We start from the raw sequence: 25,537 nt of genomic DNA, 5'->3' as shown, positions 1-25,537 counted from the left end.
ACAGTCAGGTTCACTGATGAGTGCCGTGCAACCCTGGATGGTCCAGATGGATGGAGTAGTGAATGGTTGGTGGACGGCCACCCTGTTCCAACAAGGCTGCAACGTCAGCAAGGCGGTGGTGGAGTCATGTTTTGGGCCGGAATCATGGGAAGAGAGCTCGTCGGCCCCTTTTGGGTCCCCGAAGGGGTAAAGATGACCTCTGCAAATTATGTGGAGTTTCTGACTGACCACTTTCTTCCCTGGTACAGAAGGAAGAACTATGCTTTCCGTAATAAAATCATCTTCATGCATGACAATGCACCATCTCATCCTGCAAAGAATACCTCTGCATCAATGGCTGCTATGAGGATAAAAGGAGAGAAAGTCATGGTGTGGCCCCCATATTCCCCTGACCTCAATCCTATGGAGAACATTTGGAGCATCCTCAAGCAAAAGATTTATGAGGGTGAGAGGCAGTTTACATCCAAATAGCAGCTCTGGGAGGCTATTCTGACATCTTGCAAACAAATTCAAGCAGAAACTGTCCAAAAACTCCTAAGTTCAATGGATGCAAGACTTGTGAAGCTGCTATCAAATAAGGGGTCCTATGTTAAAATGTAACGTGACCTGTTAAAATGTCATAAAATAAAATGTCATAAAATAAAGTGTTTAGAAGCTTACTGTGCGTAATAATTTAGAATAGTGCATTGTAAGTTTTTTATGTTAAAAAAAAAATACTGTTATCATTAGGAGGTTTGTTCAATAAAATGTTAATTGTATTCTTAATAGTTGATAACATGAGAAGTATGCCGACTGTTATTAACATCAATTATTTAGGTAAATGATAAAAAATAATTTGCATAATAATTTGGAACAGGGTGTATATGCAAACTTCAAAACACCTACTACTTATGGGGTTGCATGTGTGGAATGCTACTGGTGATGTTGTGTTCCTGTATGCCAACGTTTTGTGCTGAGGTGGGTGCAGGGAGACATGGGGGCTGTGGTGGGTGCAGGGAGACACGGGGGGTTATAGTGGGTGCAGGGTGAGCTGTGGTGGGTGCAGGGAGACATGGGGGCTGTGGTGGGTGCAGTGGGACTGTAGAGGGTGTAGGGAGACCTGGGGGCTGAAGTTTGTGTAGGGGGGCTGAGGATGGTGCTGGTCCAGTGTATGTGCCAGTGTGTATCTGAGTGTGTGTATATTTGTATGTCAGTGTGTGTATCTGAGTGTCAGTGTGTATCTGTGTATGTGCCAGTGTCTGTCTATCTGAGTGGGTGTGTATATCTGTGACACACAGGTGCACACTGGCACATACACACACTGACACATATACACACACAAACTAACATACAGATACACATTGGCCTACACATTCTGTGTATCTGAGAATGTTTGTATGTGCCAGTGTGTGTATCTAAGTGTATGTTCCAATGTGTATATCTGGGTTTGTGTGTCAGTGTATGTATGTGTGTGTATCTGAGTGTATGTGCCAGTGTTTGCTAGTGAAGCCACCTCCCTGATGTTGGGAAGTCTGCAAGGGGCTAAGGTGGGTGCGGGGGGGAGAGGCCAAGGTGGGTGCAGGAGGGAGCTGAGGTGAGAGCAGGTGGCTGTGTCGGGTGCAGGGGAGAACGGTGGTGGGTGCAGGGGAGGGGATGTGGGGGTGCAGGGAGACATGGGGGTTGTAGTACCAAAACAAATCTAAAATGAACTTACCTGTCTTTTCTGGCAGGCTTCTGCAGCTCCTTGAAAGTGCTCTGCAGGAGAGGGAGGGAAGTGACATTACTTCCCAAGTCCCCCGGGCCCTGCCTCTTCCCTCTCACAGAGAGCACTGCACAGAGGGAGGAGACCTGGCAGCCAGAACACTGAGGGAACACCAAGTCTGACTGTATGTGATTAATTATGTTACTCAGGTTGGTAAAATCTCTGATCTGATCACCCTAGTCAGAGTATGGCTGTTCAGCTGGCCAGGACCATGACTGACTTGCCCAACTGGTCAGTCCACCCCAGAATCTGTCACTAGACAAGCAATATAAGAGGGTCTCACTGACCCCCTGTCATGGTGCACCCTGAGCCCTGCAGACAGCAAGGCATGGCTGCCCCTTTAAGAGACATGGCTGGGTTTGAACTCACAGCTCCAGCATCCCAGCCAGGTTCTCTACCATGATATACACCAGGGGGCTTCAGTTTCTGTCTGCATTCTTCTGCTTTCTGACCCCTTGCGTGGATCACATACATACAGTTCAATCGCCATGGAGCCAAAGTCTTTTCCATAGTCTTTCGTTACACGAATAGGCTCCATGGCATAGCTATCTGGGGTAGCACTACTCACATACTGAAAGTCCCGAACGCCCCGGCAGAAATACACAAATAAACCTTTTTGCAGGGTGAAATACAGCTATCAGCACAGGGGCCATAGTCGGAAGGCAGGAGGCTAGCCAGTAGTCCCCTCCAGGCACAAGAAGCGAAGTGCACTTCGTCACACAATATATAAAGTACTTTTACAAAAAAAATATATAGCCCCCCCGCCACTAAAAATGACAATAGGCCATAGCAGCTATGGTGTAAGGAGGGTCACCCTTAGTTTTTTTAAAATATGTTATTTGAGAGGGGTGTCAACATTCAAATCCACCCATAGTGCTAACTCCCCTAGCCCCTCCAGGCCCGGACTGTTTTGGCCATGTTGTATGTTAAGGACCAGAGCTGTTTTAACACTTGTGTGGTGTTTGTGTTTAGCTGTAATTTTCATCTCTCTCATTTACTCTTCCCATACAAATTATATACTGTTTTTTTCAGGACAAAAATGGCTTTCTTTACATACCATTATTTCTATCATGTCATATAATTTCAAAATAATAATCAAATATGGGGAAAAATTTTACAAAATACATGACTTTTTCTTGAAAAATCTTTTACTCGTCTACAAAAGCTAATGAAAAAAACTGCTAAATAGATTACAAATGTTGTCCTGGGTTTAAAAACACCCAGTGTTTACATGCTTTTTTGCTTTTTTTTTGCAAGTTATAGAGCTATAATTACAAGTAGGATATTGCTGTTTCAAAACATACATTTTTAAGATGTATCGATAGTGACATTGTAACACTGTTATCTGTCATAAATCTCTTAAAAACACCCCACATGTACATATTTTTTTTTTAAAGTAGGCAACCCAGGGTATTCATCTAAGGTTATTTTGTCACTTTTTATGCTGCCATTTTACCACCAGTCTTTGCCAAACATAGGTAGTTTATTGTTTTATTTTTTTTTTTCATATAAATTGCAATTCAGGTATAAATTCCCAGATCCTGTTATGTGTTGCTGCCAAAAAACACACTAATATGTGTTCAGCAACATCTCCCGAGTACAGTGGTGCCACCCATACCACCTGCACCTATGTCCTATTTGGGACATTTTTTTAAGCCATACATTTTTGAAAAGTAGACAACCCAGGGTATTTCAAATGGTGGTATTTTAACACTTTTCATGCACGTAATTAACCAATAGCCTTTGTCAAACTTTTGGGTAGTAATTTTCTGTGTATTTGTTTTTTTCACACACATTATACTTAGGCATGAATTAACAGATCATGTTATATGTCACTGCCAAACAACAACCCAATATGTATTCAGCAACATCTCCTGAGTACAGTGATACCACCCATGCATAGGCTTGTCAGGTTGTTTGGGGGCTAAAAGGCCACATTTGGCAGATGCGCATATCCATTTTCCAACTTGGAATTTTGACATGTATTAAACCTGCGTCCATGTCCTATTTGGGCCAATCTATTTTACCCCCATTGAACCATGTATTTTTGAAAAGTAGACAACCCAGGGTATTTTAAATGGTGGTATTTTAACACTTTTCATTCACACAAACTTTATTGAACAAGGGGATCAGTAGGTCCCAAACAAGTTTCCCACTTGTCCCCAGAGAGTCAGGACAGCCAGGAGGGTCCAGTTGACCAACTTTCCCTCATATACACGAAAGGCAAGTGCATAGCCATTTTCGCTCTCGCACAGTTTGTAGAATTTTATGCCATACCTAAAACGCTTGGAGGGAATGTATTGTTTGAATTCTAGTCACCCTTTATATTTTATTAAGGATTCATCAATGGATACATTTTTTTGTGGAGTATAAACTTCAGTAAATTTGTGCTGAGGATGGTCTACCAGTGGGCGTATTTTATGAAGTCTATCATATTGGGTGTGATCTCGGGGGTGACATAGGGTATTGTCATCAGAATGTAAATATCTCAGTAGCAACTCATATCTTGCTCTAGACATGGTTTGGGAGTACACTGGACTAGAACAGATAGAGTAGGTGCTCCAGTAGGAGCGAATTGATGGCTTCTTTATAATCCCCATGAGAATTGTAAGAGCCCAGAATTTTTTAAGTTCAGGGACATCTGTGGGATGCCAAGCATGCTCCTCCCTGACTGCATAGCTACCTGGATTGCTCCCCAGACTAATTTATATGCTACCCAATTTATTAAAGGGACACTATAGTCACCTGAACAACTTTAGCTTAATGAAGCAGTTTTGGTGTATAGAACATGCCCCTGCAGCCTCACTGCTCAATCCTCTGCCATTTAGGAGTTAAATCCCTTTGTTTATGTACCCTAGTCACACCTCCCGGCATGTGACTTGCACAGCCTTCAATAAACACTTCCTGTAAAGAGAGCCCTATTTAGGCTTTCTTTATTGCAAGTTCTGTTTAATTAAGATTGTCTTATCCCCTGCTATGTTAATAGCTTGCTAGACCCTGCAAGAGCCTCCTGTATGCGATTAAAGTTCAATTTAGAGTTTGAGATACAATTATTTAAGGTAAATTACATCTGTTTGAAAGTGAAACCAGTTTTTTTTTCATGCAGGCTCTGTCAATCATAGCCAGGGGAGGTGTGGCTAGGGCTGCATAAACAGAAACAAAGTGATTTAACTCCTAAATGACAGTGAATTGAGCAGTGAAATTGCAGGTGAATGATATATACACTAAAACTGCTTTGTTTAGCTAAAGTAATTTAGGTGACTATAGTGTTCCTTTAATAAATTGGGTAGCATATAAATTAGTCTGGGGAGCAATCTCCTCCCAGACGGTATCCCCTAAAAATAGCTCCATATATTGCATAGGGGAGAAGTCATCCACATTGACATTAATGCCTGCGTTGCCACTAAAAGTGGGGATGTTGGGCTCAGCTAAATGTGGAGACACCCGTTCCTCCTCCACATTCGTCGTAGCAGAGAAAGCACAGCTTCTTTTTGCAGCCAGCTCAAACACAGATGACATGTCACTACACGTGTCGGAAAATTGACCTGGGTCAAAATCGGACGCAGTGTCAGTGGCGTCAGAGTCTGACGCCAAGAAGGCATATGCTTCCTCCAAGCTGTATGTTTCACACTAACTGACTAAACAAACAAAATACTAACAATTTTTCTTTTGCTTTTACTAAAACAAACTAACTCCTGTTAAAAGAATCTAATGGAGATTTAGGGGAAGGAGACTGACTGACTAAAACAGACTAAGACAGTCTAAGACAGCCTAAGACAGACTAAAACACAGATTTTTAACACAAATTTAACCCTTAAGGGCAAAAAAAAATAAAAATACAGACAGTACAAATGCACTGATGTAACAGATTTGGCAGGAAAGGGGTTAAAAAGGAATTTTTAATTAAGTTTTGATACTTTTATAAAGCCCTGGAACACTTCTGGTAACACTGCTGGCAACAAACTATCACGATCTCTGTCTCTCTCCCTCACAAAACGCTACAGAGGAGAGAGGGACAGAGATCAGTGTGAAAGTGAGTGTTTGTACCACCCACTTTGACATCAGCCAATTGTGAGTGATCGCGGGTCGCTCACATGCCGTAATTGGCTGTTACTATCTGCCTGTGATGCCGGGCAGATAGTAACAATTGGATTTCGGCGGAAGCGATCTCTGGTCGCTCCCGCCACCCGTTTTCCATTATGACGGTTCAGGACCGTTGTCGGTCCTTAACGGTATTTTACCGATGCCGGTCCTGAACCGTCAGCGGTCGCGAAGGGGCTAGGTACACCTCTGACACAGAGAACATCATACACATGTAAACACAGGCATATCACCCCCTCCCAAGCCCTCTTCCTAAAGGTAATGGAATGTATTTCTAACACAGGGCAGGGGGAGGTAGGTGCCCCTTGCTCTGCTCTTCCCTCCCAGTGCAGAAAGCCATGCTGCAGCCCCTCTCAGTCTGAGCTGAGAAGCCCTGAGATTCAGAGCCATAGAGGAGAGCAGGAAGTGGGAGTCAGGGGGTTCCATTACTGTAAGGGATCTGCAAGGGAAACATGAACTGTGTACATTGGTTCCACATGCTTGTACTGCCACATATAGGTCTGACAAGCTGTTTTACCCATTTACACCTCATTGTTTTTCATTATTGCCATTAATAGTGGGTGTGACCTGCAGCTTAAAGGGACACTATAGGCACCCAGGCCATTTCATCCCTGTCTCACTTAGCCCTGCAATATAAAAATTTGATGTTTTTAAGAAATTGCAATGTTTACATAGTAGTACTAAGGCAGCCTCTAGTGCAGGGGTGCCCAAAAGATAGATCCCTAAATGTTTTAAAACTACAGCTTTCATGATGCTTTGTCATTCTAAAGGCATGCAAAGCATAACGGGAGTTGTAATTCTTCGTCTGTGGATCTACCTTTTCTGGGATCTTACCGGACTTTACTTCGCTTAGCTGATGCTGGACGTTCTCATATTATGCATGAGGACATCCAGCGTCAGTGAAATCCCCATAGGAAGGTATGCTTTCCTATAGGGTTGGTCCTCCCGTTGGAGGTGGTGCACCTACCCAGCGTCAAGGGACATCAGGGCTGGAGTCGGGTAAGTAAAGAAAGGGTCACAGACGACAAGTTAGAGGTCAAACCTTTAGAAAACTATTTTTCTACTTACATTAGAGGGGTCCCCGGGCATTTCTGGCACTATAACTACTATAGCATTGTGTAATGGTTGTCAAAAAAGCTTGCACCATAGCAGGGGCCCCTGATCCCCATTGCCCGAGGGTCCCGTGAGCTGTCAGTCAATCCCTGATTGCGGTCACATGGCATTGACCCACTCAGGCCGTCAGCCTGAAATTATTTTTCTCTTTATTGAAGTTTTCTTCATATTGAGATATTTATGCTACACCTCCATGATGATACCAGAGGAGTCTGAGCAGCAGTACTCTCACCTCTGGAGAGAAGGTAAGTAAAAAAATATATTTTTTAATGTTTTATTACATTGGGGGGGGGGGGATAATTTAAATAAGGGCAGGGCAGGGCCGGACTGGCCCACCGGGATACCGGGAAATTTCCCGGTGGGCCGTCGGCACCTGGGGCCGGGCAGACATGTGGGTGTGCTGGCGGCCGCTGGAGGAACTTTTCTGGCGGCCGCAGGGGAAGCTGTGCTGTGTCTGCTCTCCAGCGCGCTACTGAATGAGACCGGGGCCGGAATATGATGTCATATTCCGGTCCCGGTCTCATTCAGTAGCGCGTGAGGGCGGGGGAGCAGACACAGCACAGCTTCCCCTGCGGCCGCCAGAGAAGTTCCTCCAGCGTCCGCCAGCACAGTTTCTTCTGCGGCCGCCATCCCTGCACTGGCGGATCAGGGGGGGGGTGGGTGGGCAAGTGCCCCCCCGAGAATCCGAAGTTCTCCCTCTCCCCTGTCGGCTAATGCAGGGCTGGCCTGTCCAAGTGCCAGCCCTGCAATGTGCCTTCATGGACCGGAGGGGAGATCAGAGATCTCCCTCTCCGGTCCGCAGGCACTGTTTGCTGGCCGCCGGCAGGGGAGGGAGAGAGAGAGAGGACCTGGGGGAGCTCAGTCTGCAGCTCCTTCAGGTCCTTCTCTCGCGAGCACGGAGCGTTGCCACGGCAACGCTCCGGATCTCGCAAGAGTGAACTCTAGCCCTGGAGACCGGGGCTAGAGTTCACTCTCACCACATGGACCACCAGGGATTCCCCACCGGACCACCAGGGATTGAGAAATGTCCCCCCTCCTCCCTAAACAAAGGTAAGAAGGGAGGGGGGACATTATTTATATTTAAAAAAAACAAACACACATTTTATCAAATAAAAAAAAAAACATTGAAACAAAGCCCCACATCCTTATCACACACACCCTACAAACACACACATACACTGCCCCCACTCACACACATTGTCCCCCAACTACATAGACTGCCCCCATACACACACATTGCCCCACATACATACACTGCCCCCATACACACATACTACTGATCCCACACATATACACTTCCCCCATACACACACATTGCCCACATACACTGCCCCCAATACACACACACACACACACACACCCTACACACACATTGGCCCCCCACACACATACACTGCTTCATACACACAAACTTCCCCCCATACACACAAGCTTCCCCCCCATACACACATTGCCCCCCCACTCACACTGCCACGCACACACACACACTGCCCCCCCTAACACACACTGCCGTCCTCACGTACACACTGCAACTTTCACACACACACACACACACACACACACACTGCTCACACAGTCCTTCTTACAAAACACACACACACACTGCACCCCTGCTCCTATGCCCTACTACAGCCCCATTTCCAAGCAGACCTCAGGTAAGTTGTCAAACTGTTCTTAAACGGTTTGACTACTTACTCTGGGAGGGGGTACTGGCACCATAACCACTACACTGAGCTGTAGTGGGTATTGTGTCTGGATTATTTCTCTAAATAATCTGCAAGTGCCCCTCCCGAGGTCAGGCTCTGGATCCGCCACTGCATCCCTGCTCCTCCAGTGGCCGCCATCACACCCAGCTCTCTGCCCTGCATGACCCCCCTGGCCGGTCACCCACAGGTAATATGTGTTATGCTGTCAGTGTGTGTGTGTGTGTCATGGTATGTGTCTGTCTGTGTCATGGTGTGTGTGTGTCATGGTATGTGTCTGTCTGTGTCATGGTGTGTGTGTGTCATGGTATGTGTCTGTGTCATGGTGGGTGGGTGTGTGTCTGTGTGTCATGATGTCACTAGGAGGTGTCACTTGGAAGCAATGTAAACACTGCCTTTTCTCTGAAAAGTCAGTGTTTACATTGAAAAGCCTGCAGGAACAGGCTATAGACACCAGAACCACTACATTAAGCTGTGTGTGTGCGCGCGCCTGCTAGTGAGCTTGCTTGCTTGCATGTGTGTGTGTCTGCTACTGAGTGAGCTTGTGTTTTTATGTCAATGAGCTTATGTATATCAGTGAGATTGTTTGTCTATGAGGCTGTGTATCAATGAACTTGTGTGTGTCAGTGACATTGTCTGTGTCTGCATGTGAGTATGCTTACTGTATAATTAAACGTTTTACTATGAAAGGACCAATATTTTATATTAGAAAAAGCTATATATATATATATATTTTTTTTTTTTACTCAATCATCTGGGGTGGCAAGACATAGCCTTACATATTACATGCGACAATATATGGCGCATTGACTTATGGGGCTGGCATATATATTTTTTCCAGGGCTGCTTTGTATCCCCAGTCCGGCCCTGGGGCAGGGGCACTATAACATTAGGGATACTGCTTTGTTATATATAACACTATAGGGTTTCTTTAAAAAAAAATTAAAAAAAATCTTTACAGATCCAAAACAGCTTTTCTAAAATGTTTCACTCTATATATAGGCATCATTTTGTCCTGTGAGTCTGAATGTCAAAGTTGAGATGAAAATTCTACTTGTTTGTTCACAGTTGCTGTGCTGCTCCAGGACTAATAAATTGTCGTGCTGTGATGTGGGTCATTTTTGGTTATGTGTGCCAATAATGTAAACAGATGGAACAGGCAGTTGATTTATTAGGACAAGCAGATTGCCAGAAATTACAGGCTTTCAAAGTTTACAAAGTGACGTGGGTTATAAAAGCGAGAACATTTTGATGATTTATATGTCTGTCCAGTAAAAGAAGTAATATCCCATAAGAAAGCTCCGTTTCAAATAATGATCCATTAAGGAGGCACATTTTTCTGTTTTTCTATCATTAAATACAGATTTTAAATAAACCAGTAGACACAACAACACATGGTTTTATAAATTATATATATATATTTTTTATTTACTTATTTATTTATTTTATCTGATATGTAAAACACTAAATAAATTATGCAAATAGTACAAAAGCAACATAAAAAATAAACACCACAAAATATTATGAAGACAATAGAGAACATATTTAAAATGATGTGAACACTTCATAACTATAACAACACACTGTAGTGGTTATGGTGACAAGAAGTCCCTGGCACCTACCCAGTCTGCAACCAGCGCCTGACAGGATCCAGGTTTGACGACCTGCTCTGTGACTACACCAGGCACTCGTGGCACCATAACCATAACAGTGGGTTGCATGGAGTTGTTTTAAGGATAACTTTGTGTGTCACAGTTAAATCACTGTACAGTTAAATAATTATCTTTGAATTAAAAATACATTTGATGGCACAAAATAACAGACTGTTTTTATATTACTGTGGATGATATGTCCACTTTATAATCTTTTTTTCCCCACTATATACCAAATTTTCTCATTTGTGCATCCTAAATTAAATATATTATAAAATTCACATTAGATATGCGAATGACAGAGGGCCAGATATGGTTGGAAGGTCATTTCTGTAATCAATCAACACAAGTATTTCCATAAACACTAGAAAATAAGGAGAAGGTCGGCAGAGGTCAATATTAACATTACAATTAAAACCTTAAATAACAAATATGCAAGTCTGTTGTAGAATGCATGTATAATTAATATAAGAGGTTATCACGAAGGTCACAATTGGCAAAGTTTAAAGAGACGAGTTTGAATAAATATCTGAGTGCAATACAAAGGACAACAAGCACAAATTATACGTTATTTACTAAAGTGAGAATTAAAAAGGAATTTCACATTTTAGGCCAAAGAAGTCAAACTTAAAGAGACACTATAGTCACCAGAACAATTACAGATTATTGAATTTGTTCTGGTTAGTAGAATCATTACCTTCAGGCTTTTTGCTGTAAACACTGTCTTTTCAGAGAAAATTTTATGTTACAGCCTTCCTGGGTCATTGCTGCCTAAAATGCATTGCTATTTCAGTTGTGTAGTATAAAAGTCCCTAATTTAATACCCTTAATTATGGCAAACCCACTTAAAGGGACACTATAGTCAACAGAACAACTACAGCTTATTGAATTTGTTCTGGTGAGTAGAATTATTACCTTCAGGCTTTTTGCTGTAAACACTGTCTTTTCAGAGAAAATGCAGTGTTTACATTACAGCCTAGTGATAACTTCACTGGCCACTCCTCAGATGGCTGTTAGAGATCCTTCCTGGGTCATGGCTGCCTAAAATGCATCCAAACATTCAGTGTCTCCTCCTTCTGCATGCAGACACTGAACGTTCCTCATAGAGATTCATTGATTCAATTCATTTCTATGAGGAGATGCTGATTGGCCAGGGCTGTGTTTGAATCATGATGGCTCTCACTTCTCTTTATACTTACCTATCAGGTTGTTTTTCTTTTATTTAATAGCTCTCACCTGCTGGCCAAGAGGGGTGGGTATGCAGTGGGGTGCACGGATCACTGATGCCCACCCTATTACTTAACAAGCACTTTTCTAGTGACTGGGCAGCAGTCGCTAGTTTTAACATATTGGTAGATATGACCTCACCTGCCATAAAGCATGTGGTGAAATAGGGAGTTTTTAAACATCCCTTATAGTAATATGGGGGTCTTAATGACACTCATAGCCTTTTATGCGTTTTTTTTTTTTTTTTTACTTTTTAAAATTAATTCACCATAATATGCCTGTATATGAAGCGCTCATGTTCAGATTCCAGTGGTAAGGCATTGTTCAGTCTGGCTGAAATGCAGACCAAATTCAGGCCTGTTGGGGTCTGAATTTAAAAAATGGACATTATTAAATAGGATTAACAATATCTGGATTTGACAGTCTGAATGGTCCCAAAAGCAGTCGAATGGTTTTGCCCCATTCGGTATAAGGCCATTTGAACTTTACAGAATAATCCTGAAAGCAACTAAATTAAATGTTAATATCCCAGCTATGTAATGCTTTGGTTTTTTTTTAACAATGATCAAGATTGTTCCATTCTAGCTGTGATTTCTGTTGGTTGTACCAATTGTTGTTTAGAGAAATGTTATCTACTTCAATATGCTACCTTAAGACTTATTGTCCGCTACTATATTTGGCTGTTTGCTGACCATCATTTCTTTGTTTTGCTTAATGTTTAGCTTGATACCTGTCTCCTTACACATTGCAGAGACACAATTTAGGATTTAGAATGCTTTTAAGATATTCAGTATTTGAGGACAGGGCCTTTTCTATAACATAAGTTGTTGATTGTTTTACCCATTTATGAAGATGATTTTATGTACCGTATTTATCGGCGTATAACACGCACTTTTTTCCCCTGAAAATAGGGGGGAAATCGTGGGTGCGTGTTATACGCCGATATCCCATAATTACTTACCTGTCCTGAAGCGTGGGCCGGCTTCACAGCTTGCACCGCGGTACAGGAACTTTAATTTCATGTTCCGGTTTCCGGCGGGACTGAAAGGAAGTGTGCACAGTGTGCACACTTCCTTTCAGTCCCGCCGGAAACCGGAACATGAAATTAAAGTTCCTGTACCGCGGTGCAAGCTGTGAAGCCGGCCCACGCTTCAGGACAGGTAAGTAATTATGGGAGGGGAAGTACACTATGGGAGGGGAGGGGGAAGTACACTATGGGAGGGGAGGGAAGTACACTATGGGAGGGGAGGGGAGGGGGGGGGAAGTACACTATGGGAGGGGAGGGGAGAAGTACACTATGGGAGGGGAGGGGGGGAGAATACTATGGGAGGGGGGGAGAATACTATGGGAGGGGAGGGGGAAAATACTATGGGAGGGGAGGGGGAAAATACTATGGGAGGGGAGGGGGGAAAATACTATGGGAGGGGAGGGGGGAAAATACTATGGGAGGGGAGGGGGGAGAATACTATGGGAGGGGGGGAGAATACTATGGGAGGGGAGGGGGGAGAATACTATGGGAGGGGAGGGGGGAGAATACTATGGGAGGGGAGGGGAGGGGAGAATACTATGGGAGGGGAGGGGAGAATACTATGGGAGGGGGGGAGAATACTATGGGAGGGGAGGGGGGAGAATACTATGGGAGGGGAGGGGGGAGAATACTATGGGAGGGGGGAACACTATGGGATGAGGGGGGAATACTATGGGATGAGGGGGGGGGGAATACTATGGGAGGGGGGGAAATTTCCTGGAATTTCTTTCTAAAAATGAGGTGCGTGTTATACGCCGGTGCGTGTTATACGCCGATAAATACGGTATATTTATTAGAGCTCCGTTCTCTTGACTGCTGATCCAGAAAAACCCCACCTCCCGTTGCCCTCCATAAATAATAACACCACACAATAGTTATGGGTAAGGGCAACGGCCACAGCTTTATTACATTTTGACACAGACCAGCTTTCCATCCAACTGCCAGCTGTTGAGAGACTTCTCCCAACAGGCAGATACCATTTCTTTGTCCATGCGTTCATAGCCTGCCTACCGCCATCAGCCCTCGGCAGGCTGCGACTCCCCAAGTCAACTCATCAATTTATTTCAATTTCCAATGCGCTGGCCAGGAACACCGCTGCAGCTGTGACAACGAAAAGAAAGAACAAACCAGATCAAAGAAACATACCAGAACAAGCGCAATACACAGTCAAAACACTATAGGGAGGGTGGGAAATTAGTACGTTCTCACTCCTCACTTTACTGAGAAACTGATATGACCCCTCCTCTGCACTGCTTTATATTTAATATTGCAATATTATAACACTGGATAAGTGTTAAAAAAAAAAAAACTGGAGACAAAATATGTCCTTGTCTAATTCTTTTAATATTTGCTTTATATGCTGATTCTGCCTGACCTATCCTTACAGATGCAGTTTGGTTCTAGTATAAAGTGTGTGATAAGGCAAAGTCCTTACAATCTCTCCCAGTGACCCAGGAGATTGCTACATGTTTAGAGCTTCAGTCGAATGCCTTTTCAAGAACTTTAAAGCAGTAAATCGCATCTATAGACATGTCACAACATCTTTGTAAAAAGCTACTGTGTACCAAAGAGAAATTCTCTGATGTCAAAGCTGTTATGGAAAACAAATTGTCATATTCTTTGCATTTTGCTGTATATATGTGCATGGATAATTTTTAAAAATAGCTTGACTGTATGGTTCAATACAATTATTGTTCTCTGTTCTCCCATGTTTTAGTGGTATTCTTCTTTGTATATGCTATAAATATTTTTTTTTTGTAAAGTCAATGTCAATGTGTAAAATAACTACTATGTGAGGTTTTTCTTTAAACTTTATTATATAGTGCTTCTCTATATTTTTTTATATTTTATTTTTGTCGAGCAGGGCCAGACTGGCCCACCGGGATACCGGGAAATTTCCCGGTGGGCCGTCGGCACCTGGGGCCGGGCAGACACCTGGGTCTGCTGGCGGCCTCTGGGGGTCTGGTACTGGCGGCCGCTGGGAGAGGTCTGCTGGCGGCCGCTGGGGGAGCAGGCTGTTCTGTCTCTGCTCTCCCGCCCCAGCGTGCCGCTTAATGAGACCGCGGCCAGAATATGACGTCATATTCTGGCGCCGGTCTCATGCAGCAGCGCGCGAGGGCGGGGGAGCAGAGACAGAACAGCCTGCTCCCCCAGCGGCCGCCAGCAGACCTCTCCCAGCGGCCGCCAGTACCAGACCCCCAGAGGCCGCCAGCAGACCTCTCCCAGCGGCCGCCAGTACCAGACCCCCAGCGGCCGTCAGTACCAGACCCCCAGCGGCCGCCAGTACCAGACCCCCAGCGGCCGCCAGCAGACCTCTCCCAGCGGCCGCCAGTACCAGACCCCCAGCGGCCGCCAGTACCAGACCCCCAGCGGCCGCCAGTACCAGACCCCCAGCGGCCGCCAGCAGACCTCCCCCAGCGGCCGCCAGACTCCAGCACAAGTTCCCCAGCGGCCACCAGCACAGACAGCCGTCTGCACTGCACGACCCCCTGGCAGGTAGTAGTAATGTGTGTTATGGTGTGTCTGTCTGTATGGTGTGTGTCTGTCTGTATGGTGTGTGTGTGTGTGTGTGTCTGTCTGTGTCATGGTGTCTGTCTGTATGGTGTGTGTGTGTCTGTCTGTGTCATGGTGTCTGTCTGTATGGTGTGTGTGTGTCTGTCTGTGTCATGGTGTCTGTCTGTATGGTGTGTGTGTGTGTCTGTCTGTGTCATGGTGTCTGTCTGTATGGTGTGTGTGTGTGTCTGTCTGTATGGTGTGTGTGTGTGTCTGTCATGGTGTGTGTGTCTGTCTGTGTCATGGTGTCTGTCTGTATGGTGTGTCTGTCTGTATGGTGTGTGTGTGTCTGTCTGTGTCATGGTGTCTGTCTGTGTGGTGTGTGTGTGTGTGTGTGTGTGTGTCTGTATGGTGTGTATGTCTGTCTGTATGGTGTGTGTGTGTGTGTCTGTCATGGTGTGTGTGTCTGTCTGTGTCATGGTGTGTGTCTGTATGGTGTGTGTGTGTGTGTGTGTGTGTCTGTCCGTCATGGTGTGTGTGTCTGTCCGTCATGGTGTGTGTATGTCTGTCTGTCCGTCATGGTGAGTGTGTCTGTCTGTCCGTCATGGTGGGTGTCTGTCTGTCCGTCATGGGGTGGGTGTCTGTCTGTCCGTCATGGGGTGTGTGTCTGTCTGTACGTCATGGGGTGTGTGTCTGCCTGTCCGTCATGGTGTGTGTATCATGGTATATGTGTGTGTCATGGTGTGTGTGTGTGTGTGTCATGGTGTGTGTGTGTGTGTGCGTCTGTCTGTGTCATGGTGTGTGTGCGTCTGTCTGTGTCATGGTGTGTGCGTCTGTCTGTGTCATGGTGTGTGTGTCATGGTATATGTGCGTGTGTGTCATGGTGTGTCTGTCTGTCTGTGTCATGGTGTGTGTGTGGGTCAGTCTGTGTCATGGCCTGTGATGGTGTGTGTGTGTGTGTCATGGTATATGTGTGTTTCTGTGTCTGTCATGGTGTATATGTGTGTTTAAAAATAGTGTTTTTGCTCACCTTTTTTTTCCCCACGCAGCGTGCTGGTCTCCCCTCGCCTGGCCCTGCCTCTATGGCTAAGATCATCAAGCTTGATGATCTCAGCCAATCCAATGCTTTGCCATAGGATTGGCTGCAAAACGCTACACCAATCAGCATCTCCTCATAGAGATGCATTGAATCAATGTATCTCTATAGGGAACGTTCAGCGCCTCCAGAGTGTGGAGGCCCTGAATGTAGGTGCACTGACACAGGAAGCACCTCTAGTGACCGTCTGAGTGACTGTCACTAGCGGTGTCACTTTGAAGCAATGTAAACACTGCCTTTTCTCGGAAAAGTTAGTGTTTACGTTGAAAAGCCTGTAGAGACATGCTATAGATACCAGTACCACGACATTAAGCTGTGTGTGTGTGTGTGTGTGTGTGTGTGCACGTCTGCTAGTGAGTGAGCGAGCTTGCTTGCATGTGTGTGCCTGCTAGTGAGTAAGCTTGTGTTTTTATGTCAGTGAGCTGATGTATATCAGTGAGATTCTTTGTCTATGAAGGTGTGTATCAATGAGCTTGTGTGTGCCATTGAGATGTCAGTGTCTGCATGTGAGTACGCTTACTGTATAATTAACATTTTACTCTGAAAGGACCAATATTTTATATTAGAAAAAGCAATATATATATAATATAATATAATATAAAAATATTACTCAATCATCTGTCATCTGGGGTGGTAAGACATAGCCTTACATATTACATGTGACAATATATTGCGCAGTGACTTATGGGGCTGGCATAACATTTTTTTCCAGGGCTGCTTTGTATCCCCAGTCCGGCCCTGTTGTCGGGTTATATTAATATCCATTAATGTCCTCTTCAACCTATTGTTCCTGTAAGTTTATCTGTAATTGTCCTATTTATAGTTAAATCCCCTCTCATAATATTGTAAAGCGCTACGGAATCTGTTGGCGCTATATAAATGGCAATAATAATAATAATAATAATCCAGTAATTGTAATTTGATCTCATTGAAAGTCATGTGATTATAAGAAAACAGAAAGCAGGAGGACCTTCCAAGATTGTTAATTCACTGAAGCATTAACATTGTCTGCCAGACTGTGTATTGTATGGTAGAAACTGTTATATTCTTTTGTCATGTTTGCATATTTGTCTTACTCTTAAAAAGGCAGTGCGTAAATTTAGCAGCCAACACATTACTAGGATGTAATATTTTTTTGTTTTCATTTATTCCTTAGATTTCATATTTAAAAAGTAACTATATATTTTTTTTTAAAGTAATAAATTAATTACCTGGGCTCAAAAGGCATTTAAGGAACACTATAGGGTCAGGAACACAAACATGTATTCCTGACCCTAAGTGCTTAACCCACCGTTTAGGTGACTTCCCCCCCCCCCCCACCCCCCCTTGAAAGCAATTAAAACTCACCTTTTTTCCAGCGCCGAGTGGGTCTGCCGGCACTGGCCCTGCCCCCTTGGTGACATCATCAGACGTGCCAATTTTTAGCCAATCCTATGCTTTCCCATGGGATTGGCTAACATCGTCAAGGGGGCGGGGTCAAATGCAGTTTTGGCCAATCAGCACCTCCTCATGGAGATGCATTGAATCAATGCATCTCTATGAGGAAAATCAACGTCCCCATGCAGAGCGTGGAGACGCTGAAGAGCAGTGCTGCCTACTATGCAGCACTGACCCAGGAAGCACCTCCAGTGGTCATCTGAGGAGCAGCCACTTGGAGGTGTACGTAGGGGCAATGTAAACACTGCAACTATTATACTCACCAGAAAAACTACATTAAGCTGTAGTTGTTTTGGTGACTACAGTGTCTATTTAACCTGGATGTGAAGGAAAAGAAGTCAAGAAAATTAAAATCTAATATTTGGATTTCATTTCCCTCCTTCCCCAATACCCTCAAATCTGCCCCCCCCCCCCTCCACCCCCCCTCTATTCATTATGTGGGTCTTGGTAACAGCAAATGTCAATGGCCTCACAATGACAATGGTATCTGAGTCTGTAGCTTGTCTAGTTTGCCACTCATCTAACTGCTTTGAAAACCACGCCAGCTTATCCCACAAGTAAGTTAGAGATACCACCATAGTAATGGAGAACAAGCAGAGGATATTCAATAAAGTCAGAATTCAAAGTGCATTTTAAATTTAAGGCAAAATTAGCTGATTTGGAAAAAAATGTATCTATGTCAGCTATGATTCATGTTTGGTTTCTTTGGCCTATAATTTTAAATTTACTTTAAATTCTCACTTTAATGAATACGCCTTAATATGTAGCAAGGAAACATGTTATAGCTAACCTATAACAGATTGAAATTTTTTATTTTCTTATGCTCATTTGGTACTCATGTTTGGTTGCATATGCACATCTTTTGCGTTTTATTAGTTCTGTATATGATTATATTCTATAATTGTTATGCATTTTTTTATATTTTACTATTTTTAAACATGAAATGCTAAGACATAGTTTTTTGTTAACTCTGATTTCAATACAATCTAGACTAAAATGATCTATGTTTAATCACTTTCTGGCAACGGCCAATTCTACTTAGGATATGTCAAGCAAACTGAATTGCAATTTTGTTCCACCAATGAACTGATATTCAGATCATCAATAACCTGCTTTGCCTCTAGTCACGGTCTAGAGACTTCCAAAAGGTTTTCTAACAAATAGCACATGCCAGTTAGACATATTTGCCCCCAATCGTCTCAAAAGCCTATCAAGGTCACAAGTAAATCAGTCTGGAGCAGCTAGAGGAACATATGGTATTAGAAAAAGATGAACAAATTACTCATATCATCAAATGGTAAACACCAGTTTATCATTCAAAAGAGGTTATTTATTTGAAGTGTATCTAAAGAAAAGATCTAAAAGTAGAGCAATCATCTGTAAGTCTATTTTGATAGTTCCATGTCAGGAGTAATAGATGAACACACAAACCTAGGTGAGCCAGAAAAAAAACAGACAAAGTAACATAAGACAGGTCCTTAGATGCTTAAAGGGACACTATAGTCACCAGAAAAACTACAGCTTAATGTAGTTGTTCTGGTGTCTATATCCTGTCTCTGCAGGCATTTTAATGTAAACACTGCCTTTTCAGATGAAAGTTGCTGCCTAGGGACACCTCCAATGGCCTTCAGCGTCTCCACACTTTGCATGGAGACACTGAACTTTCCCCTTTCAGATGCATTGAGTCAATGCATATCAATGAGAAGATCTTGAATGGCGCAGAGAATGTGCAATAGCCTCCCACTACTTTCCTATGGGAAAGCATTGGATTGGCAGAGATCATCATGTGTGATAATCTCAGCCAAGGGGGCAGATCATGGGCGGGGCCAGCCGTGAACAGACCCTTTTTCCCTGGAGGTCAATGTCAGGGTGAGGTCAAGGGATACCAGAATTTCAACAGGACGGTAGTCAAGCCAAAATCAGGAGAAGAGCAAAAGACAGGACAAGCCAAAAGTCTACTACCAAAATAAATATTAAACTATAACAATGCACTTCGGGCTACTAAAAACCACGGCAGGGCATAAGCTAAGTGAGGTCTGGATGTCGTTGAAGAAATGACGCAGTGCTCACAACATTCTGAAGAGGTGGAGAGGTCTGCATTAATCATGACGCCAGAATGATGCACAGCACCACATCATGCTTATAAATGGCGCTGAAATAAAGTGGAAAACCTGATATTCCAACTGAGACCTTTGTACTAAAAGTGGTCAGAAGAAAATTGAACAAATAGTAGACTGCAAATAATTACATCTTAAGATGAATATTTATCTATTAACATCTCTGGAACAAACAATATCACCACAATTTACTTAGCTGTGAGAACCACAGATACTTATCAGAATGATATAATAATATGTCATTTTTCATCTTTAATATATATCATCAGCAGTTATTATGCTACACAATACTTTTAGGAGTGCATAGAAATGGTTTATTGAATTTGTATGGCTAATAAATTACTAATTCCATTTTATGCATTTCAGCAATAGCTATTTACATATATTAAATCAAGATCCCTCTAGTCCTGTAAAATGAATCTTTTTTTTATCACAAGCTTATTCTTTCTTTTTATTACATCTTTATAGTCAGTTTTCGGAGATTGGAATGAGTCAAACACCATATTTATCCTGTTTATTTTTTTCATTTTACAAAAGTAAAAGTTGGTTAGTTCATTTAATGACTGATTTCCACTGACTGCTTTGGTAATTCTCTATATGTCTGTTCTCTTATTGTTTGGACTTTAATGACTTTTCAGACATACAATAAAAGTTTGAAACAGCAAAAAAGCTAGTAAAGCAGGTGATATAATATAAAAACGACGACAACAAAACATTAATTATTATTTATGCCCGATTTTTGTGCAATGTAATATTATTTAGATAAATAAAACTAGAAAGTTTTTAATTTCAACATTTTTTAAAACGTGTTCTTGCTCTATATATGTTTTAAAAATCTGCTAAACACTAAGCATAGGAAGTTAATGTTAGAACTCTAAGACATGAGTCCTCAAACTCCGGCCCCCCAGATGTTGCTGAACTACAACTCCCATGATTCTCTGGCTATCTATGTAATTCAAACAATCATGGGAGTTGTATATTTTTTTATTTATATTTTTATTTTTACTTTTATTTTTATTTTTATTTTTACTTTATTCTTGTCATTTTTGTCATTTTATTTATTTTGGTCATTCCCTAACTATGCCTTTAAGATGTCTCTCAATAATAGATAGTTACTAATGCCTGGAACTAATAAAGCATTGTTAATATATAATCACTATATGTGTGGATCACTTTAAGATCACGAGAATGTCACAAGTATGCCTTAGTTATATTTTATATTATGAGTTCTAAGTTTTATATTTTAAAAACCTTTCTGACTGGTTATTAAAAAAACAGCATAGTGGAAATGATGCTTTGAACTAACCACTAACACTATGTATTTCTATTTTGTTTTATGGTGACTACTTAATCCATGTGGGGACGAAGTGGAACGCACATGCGTTCCAACCGCACGGATCATTTCCGCATAGCCGGCAGGAACGTGGACACTTCCGGGTTGGTGGAACGCATGTGCGTTCCACGGAAATTTTCCGGAACTCCATATAAGGAATGTAAGCACGAACTGCAATACAGCTGTTTGAAATCAGCTGATGGGTGGAAATTAAACCCGAAAAAAACGGCGGGAAGACCTTTAAATGGAAGGCATAGCACCCAGAAGATTTGAAGCACTTTACCACTCCTGAGGAAGTCTGAGAATACAGACGAAACGCGTAGAGTTATTTGTTTGGACTTTTTATTTGATTTTACACTTTTCTTCTGTTTGCCTGCCTGACATTTCTACAAGGACTTCGTTCTCTGTATTGATGGGATAAACAGAATTGTACTGATGGGCCTTTTTACATATTTTATATTGTAAGTGCAACCATTAAAAGCTGATTTATATTTTTGCAACAGTGCTATACTATGCTATCTTTTATTTCTTGCATGTAAATATCTACTATTCCAACCACGAGGAATTCGTGAAAATCTACTCAATTGATGGGCTTGAAAACAACTTCAATTTTGTGAGTGTGACATATAAAGAAGGGGCTATTTGTAAATTTACGTTAATCCCCTATGAGCGTGCTTTCTTTCTATTTTTTAGGTCTAGGTATATCTTGAGTTGTAGTTCAGCAACATCTGGGGGGCCAGAGTTTGAGGACCCATGCTCTAAGACATATATACATACAGATCTTATAGCGCTCAGGCTGCATTAATGATCCCTAACGACCATTTAGGGAACAAATAAAAAAAACATCAATCAGTTTGAAAGTATTTACTGTAAAATACATGATAGACATTCAGAATAAAAAAAAGTTTTGGGATTAGTTAGTGTAATCAAATTAGATTGTGGCTAACTATTCAAAAATCTTGGTAGTATTTTATTTATAATAAATTTGTCATGAGCGAGGACTATAAATGTGAAAAATATTTAAAATCTGGGCAAAATGCAGCTTGTCACCTCTCACTAAAAACTTTTTTTTTTTTATGTGCATGTATTAGAAACTCCAGAAAATAGGAAGTAAATAGGCAATAGTTTGTAATAATACAACTAGTTTTCTACCAACCTGCTCTATTTTCCTGGTGTGACTTTATTGAGCCAGCATGGCGAGATGTACCAGGTTATCTGGCAACTGTGGTGGAAATGTATATTGGCACTTTAAAGCCTATGAATCGTAAATTTTATTTTTATTTTTTATGTTGTCCATCTGCAACAACACCCTTTTGTTAGGATATGACAAACACACGCACTACCATTTATATGCACACACATACTCACACACACACACACACACACACACAAAACAATGCTCACATTTATACATACACATACATACATGCACACACTCTCACAATATATACACACATTCAGATTCTTATACACGTGCTTATTCACACACACTGACATTCATGTGCACACAATCACACCCACACACATACACATATACATATTTGAGTTTAATTTTGATCTTTTACCCATGGTGCCAGTGATTTGCTCCTGGGATCAGTCTGTGCACTGATTTCAGCTAGCTGCATCTCTGAATGGACGCCAGGGTTGGAGTGATGTTACATCCCGGGTACCAGTATTATTAAAGGGTGGCAAGGAAACTGTGCTATCAGAGCTGATCCCAGCAGCTCCACTGCAACCTGGCGGGTCTGAATCTGCAGAGCTGGCACTGGGCACATGACAACCATCTCCGAAAGGTAGGTGCATTCTCTGGTGAGAAGGGGATGCCTGACAGCCAGGACAGACCCCCCCCCGCCCCCCTGCCTCCCAGGGAAATATGCTAATGCCATGCTACCTGCATGTTTCCCAAAAATATTCCATATAATATTGTACACTGAGGGGATAAATCCCAACAGTGGGCACATATGAGGTCTGTCTGTAAAGTATCCAACCATTGTTAATATCACGAAAATGGTTTGCCTGACATAGATGTAACCTGGAAGCCAGGGAAAGTGGACTGGAATGCGCATGGATGAACAATGACGACTTCCCTGTACTAGTCAATGGAGGCACTGGATGCTGTTGAGTGAGCATGTGTACTGTGTGGCCACTGCATTCAAAATGACTGAGTGAGTAGAGCAATGTATCTACATCAAATTGTGTGCTAAGCTTGAACATTCCTCAGCGGAAACTATTCGGATGATACAAAAAGCTTTCGGGGACGATGAAAAGAGTGCAGCACAAATACTTCAAAGATGGGTGCGAATCTGTTGAAAGATTTGGTGCCCTCCAACTTCTGTCTTTTCCTAAAATTAAAATCACCTTTGAAAGATTCTTGAACAGATTCAAGTAAATACGACGAGGCAGCTGATGGCGATTCCAACAAAGGATTTTGCAGAGTGTTTTGAACTGTGTGAAGAGATGCTAGGAGAACTACGTGATGTCCTAAGGTGCCTATTGTGGCGAACGTAACCTCGTCACGGGCTCCTGGATGAGCCTGCTTGCCAGCCTCTTGCCCCAGGACTATGGGCAGTGCAATAAGAACTGCAAAATACATTTTAAAAGACTCAGTTCATTTGGGTTCACTGTGCTGTTCAGGAACCGAACAGATCCACAAACTAAAGACCACCTGGGAGCTTGTTAAACATTATTGACACCTTGTAACGATTCTGCAAGCAGTGTTCTAAGTGTTTGGCTGGGTGGCCGCCATCCGTATGTGGCCATCTTGTTCCCGCGAACGCAGGCAGAGGTGTGTGGACGTTGAGTGCATGAAACTAAAATCGGACACTCGAACTCGCGAACACCGCTCGAACTTCCATCCCGCCTGGGTTCAGTACTTTACATCCTGAAAGAGCACTGTTCGTTGTAATCGTTCGTCTGTATGAGGTGAACAAGCTCCATGTTATACTTATGGATTATGTTCAGTATTTTGGTCGCATTGAACTCCCAAACAGGAACGGCCTCAATCCCTATGTTCATGGAACTTTTTTGGGCATAGGACCACGTGTGCGGCCGGACAGAACTTTACCCCTGGTGGCAATTGGTCTGTGTCTAAGCACTTTTCGGATATGTTGGGCGCTCAGATCCAGGCTATCCAGGGATGTATGGACTGTGGGGGTTCCTATGTGGGAAATATGTATTTTTATGTAATATTTTGTTCTTTATACTGAGTCACAGTGACACTGTATTTTATGACAATTGTGGGTGTGTTTATGGGTGTGTTTGGGGGCACGTCACTGTTCTCAGATTCTATATGTAAGTGAGCCATTTGACTTGAATAAATAGACTACTCCCCAGCATTAAGCCTCGGCTCATGTGTGGGGGGAACAGCTATACAGGCTATAATCACTGGCTATTCTGCGATATTATCTTGGAGGAGAGGTCTTCCCACTGGGAGCTGGATCCAGGTGTTGGTCCAGGTTGGGAAGGGATGGCAAGACCCTAGCCAAGCTAAGAGGACTATGGTGCTTATGGTGTCCGGTGCAGTGCTTATTGTACTCGGCGACTGCTAGGAAGCGCGATTGGCGGAGGTTCCCAGTCGGGGTGCCAGGCGGTCCGCTACACCTATAAAATAATACAGTTGTACTCAAATTGCCAAAATATTTTATCTGTAAGCTTGGATCACAACAATTCAAACACCATGGTCTTGATTTAATAATTTCTGGATGAGCTTTTCAGACGATTTAATATTTTGTATAACCTTTTCAAATTATTCAATAGTTAGAAACATTTTTAAATATTTTTAGATTTTCAAATACAAATTCCTTACTACTCTAGTTAATGAAATCCTATAATTCAGAAAAAGTTCATTTGTTTCCAGAGCTCTGGTTTAGGATTTTTCAAGGCAAGATACACTGAGAAGTCTTCCTTCAACAAATGTGCACTGTTGCACTTGAGTTGCACTATTTTTTTCCTTCTGATAACAGAGAGTGCTGTGTGATACATAACAGTTAAAGAAACACTATAGGGTCAGGAACACAAACATATATTCCTGACCCTATAGTATGAAAACCACCATTTAGGTGGCTTGGCCCCCTCCCCCACCCTTAGCCCCTTTAAAAGGTAATAAAGCGTGCCTTTTCAAGTGCTGGCCCGCCCCCGAATCTGCCTCCATGCTGACTTCATCATCCAATCCAATGCTTTCCCTTAGGAAAATCGGCAAGGAGGCAGGAAGGGGGCTGGGCATCTCTATAAAGAAAATTAAATGTCTCCCTGCAGCATGTGGAGACCTTGAATGGCAGTGCTGCACACTGTGCAGAACTGCCCCAAGAAGCACCTCTAGTGGCTATCTGAGGAGTGGCTAGTGGAGGTGGCAGTGTTTTCATGAACATGCCTGCAGGAAATTATTATACTCACCAGAACAAATACAATACGCTGGCACCATAACAACTTAATTGAAAGGTCCATTGTGTTGGTTCACATTTAGAGGTTAAGCCATTCTTGAATGGTTTAACCACAAAG

Source organism: Pelobates fuscus, chromosome 8 (genome assembly GCF_036172605.1).
Source record: "Pelobates fuscus isolate aPelFus1 chromosome 8, aPelFus1.pri, whole genome shotgun sequence".
Lineage (NCBI taxonomy): Eukaryota > Metazoa > Chordata > Amphibia > Anura > Pelobatidae > Pelobates > Pelobates fuscus.
This window is presented reverse-complemented; position numbering follows the sequence as displayed.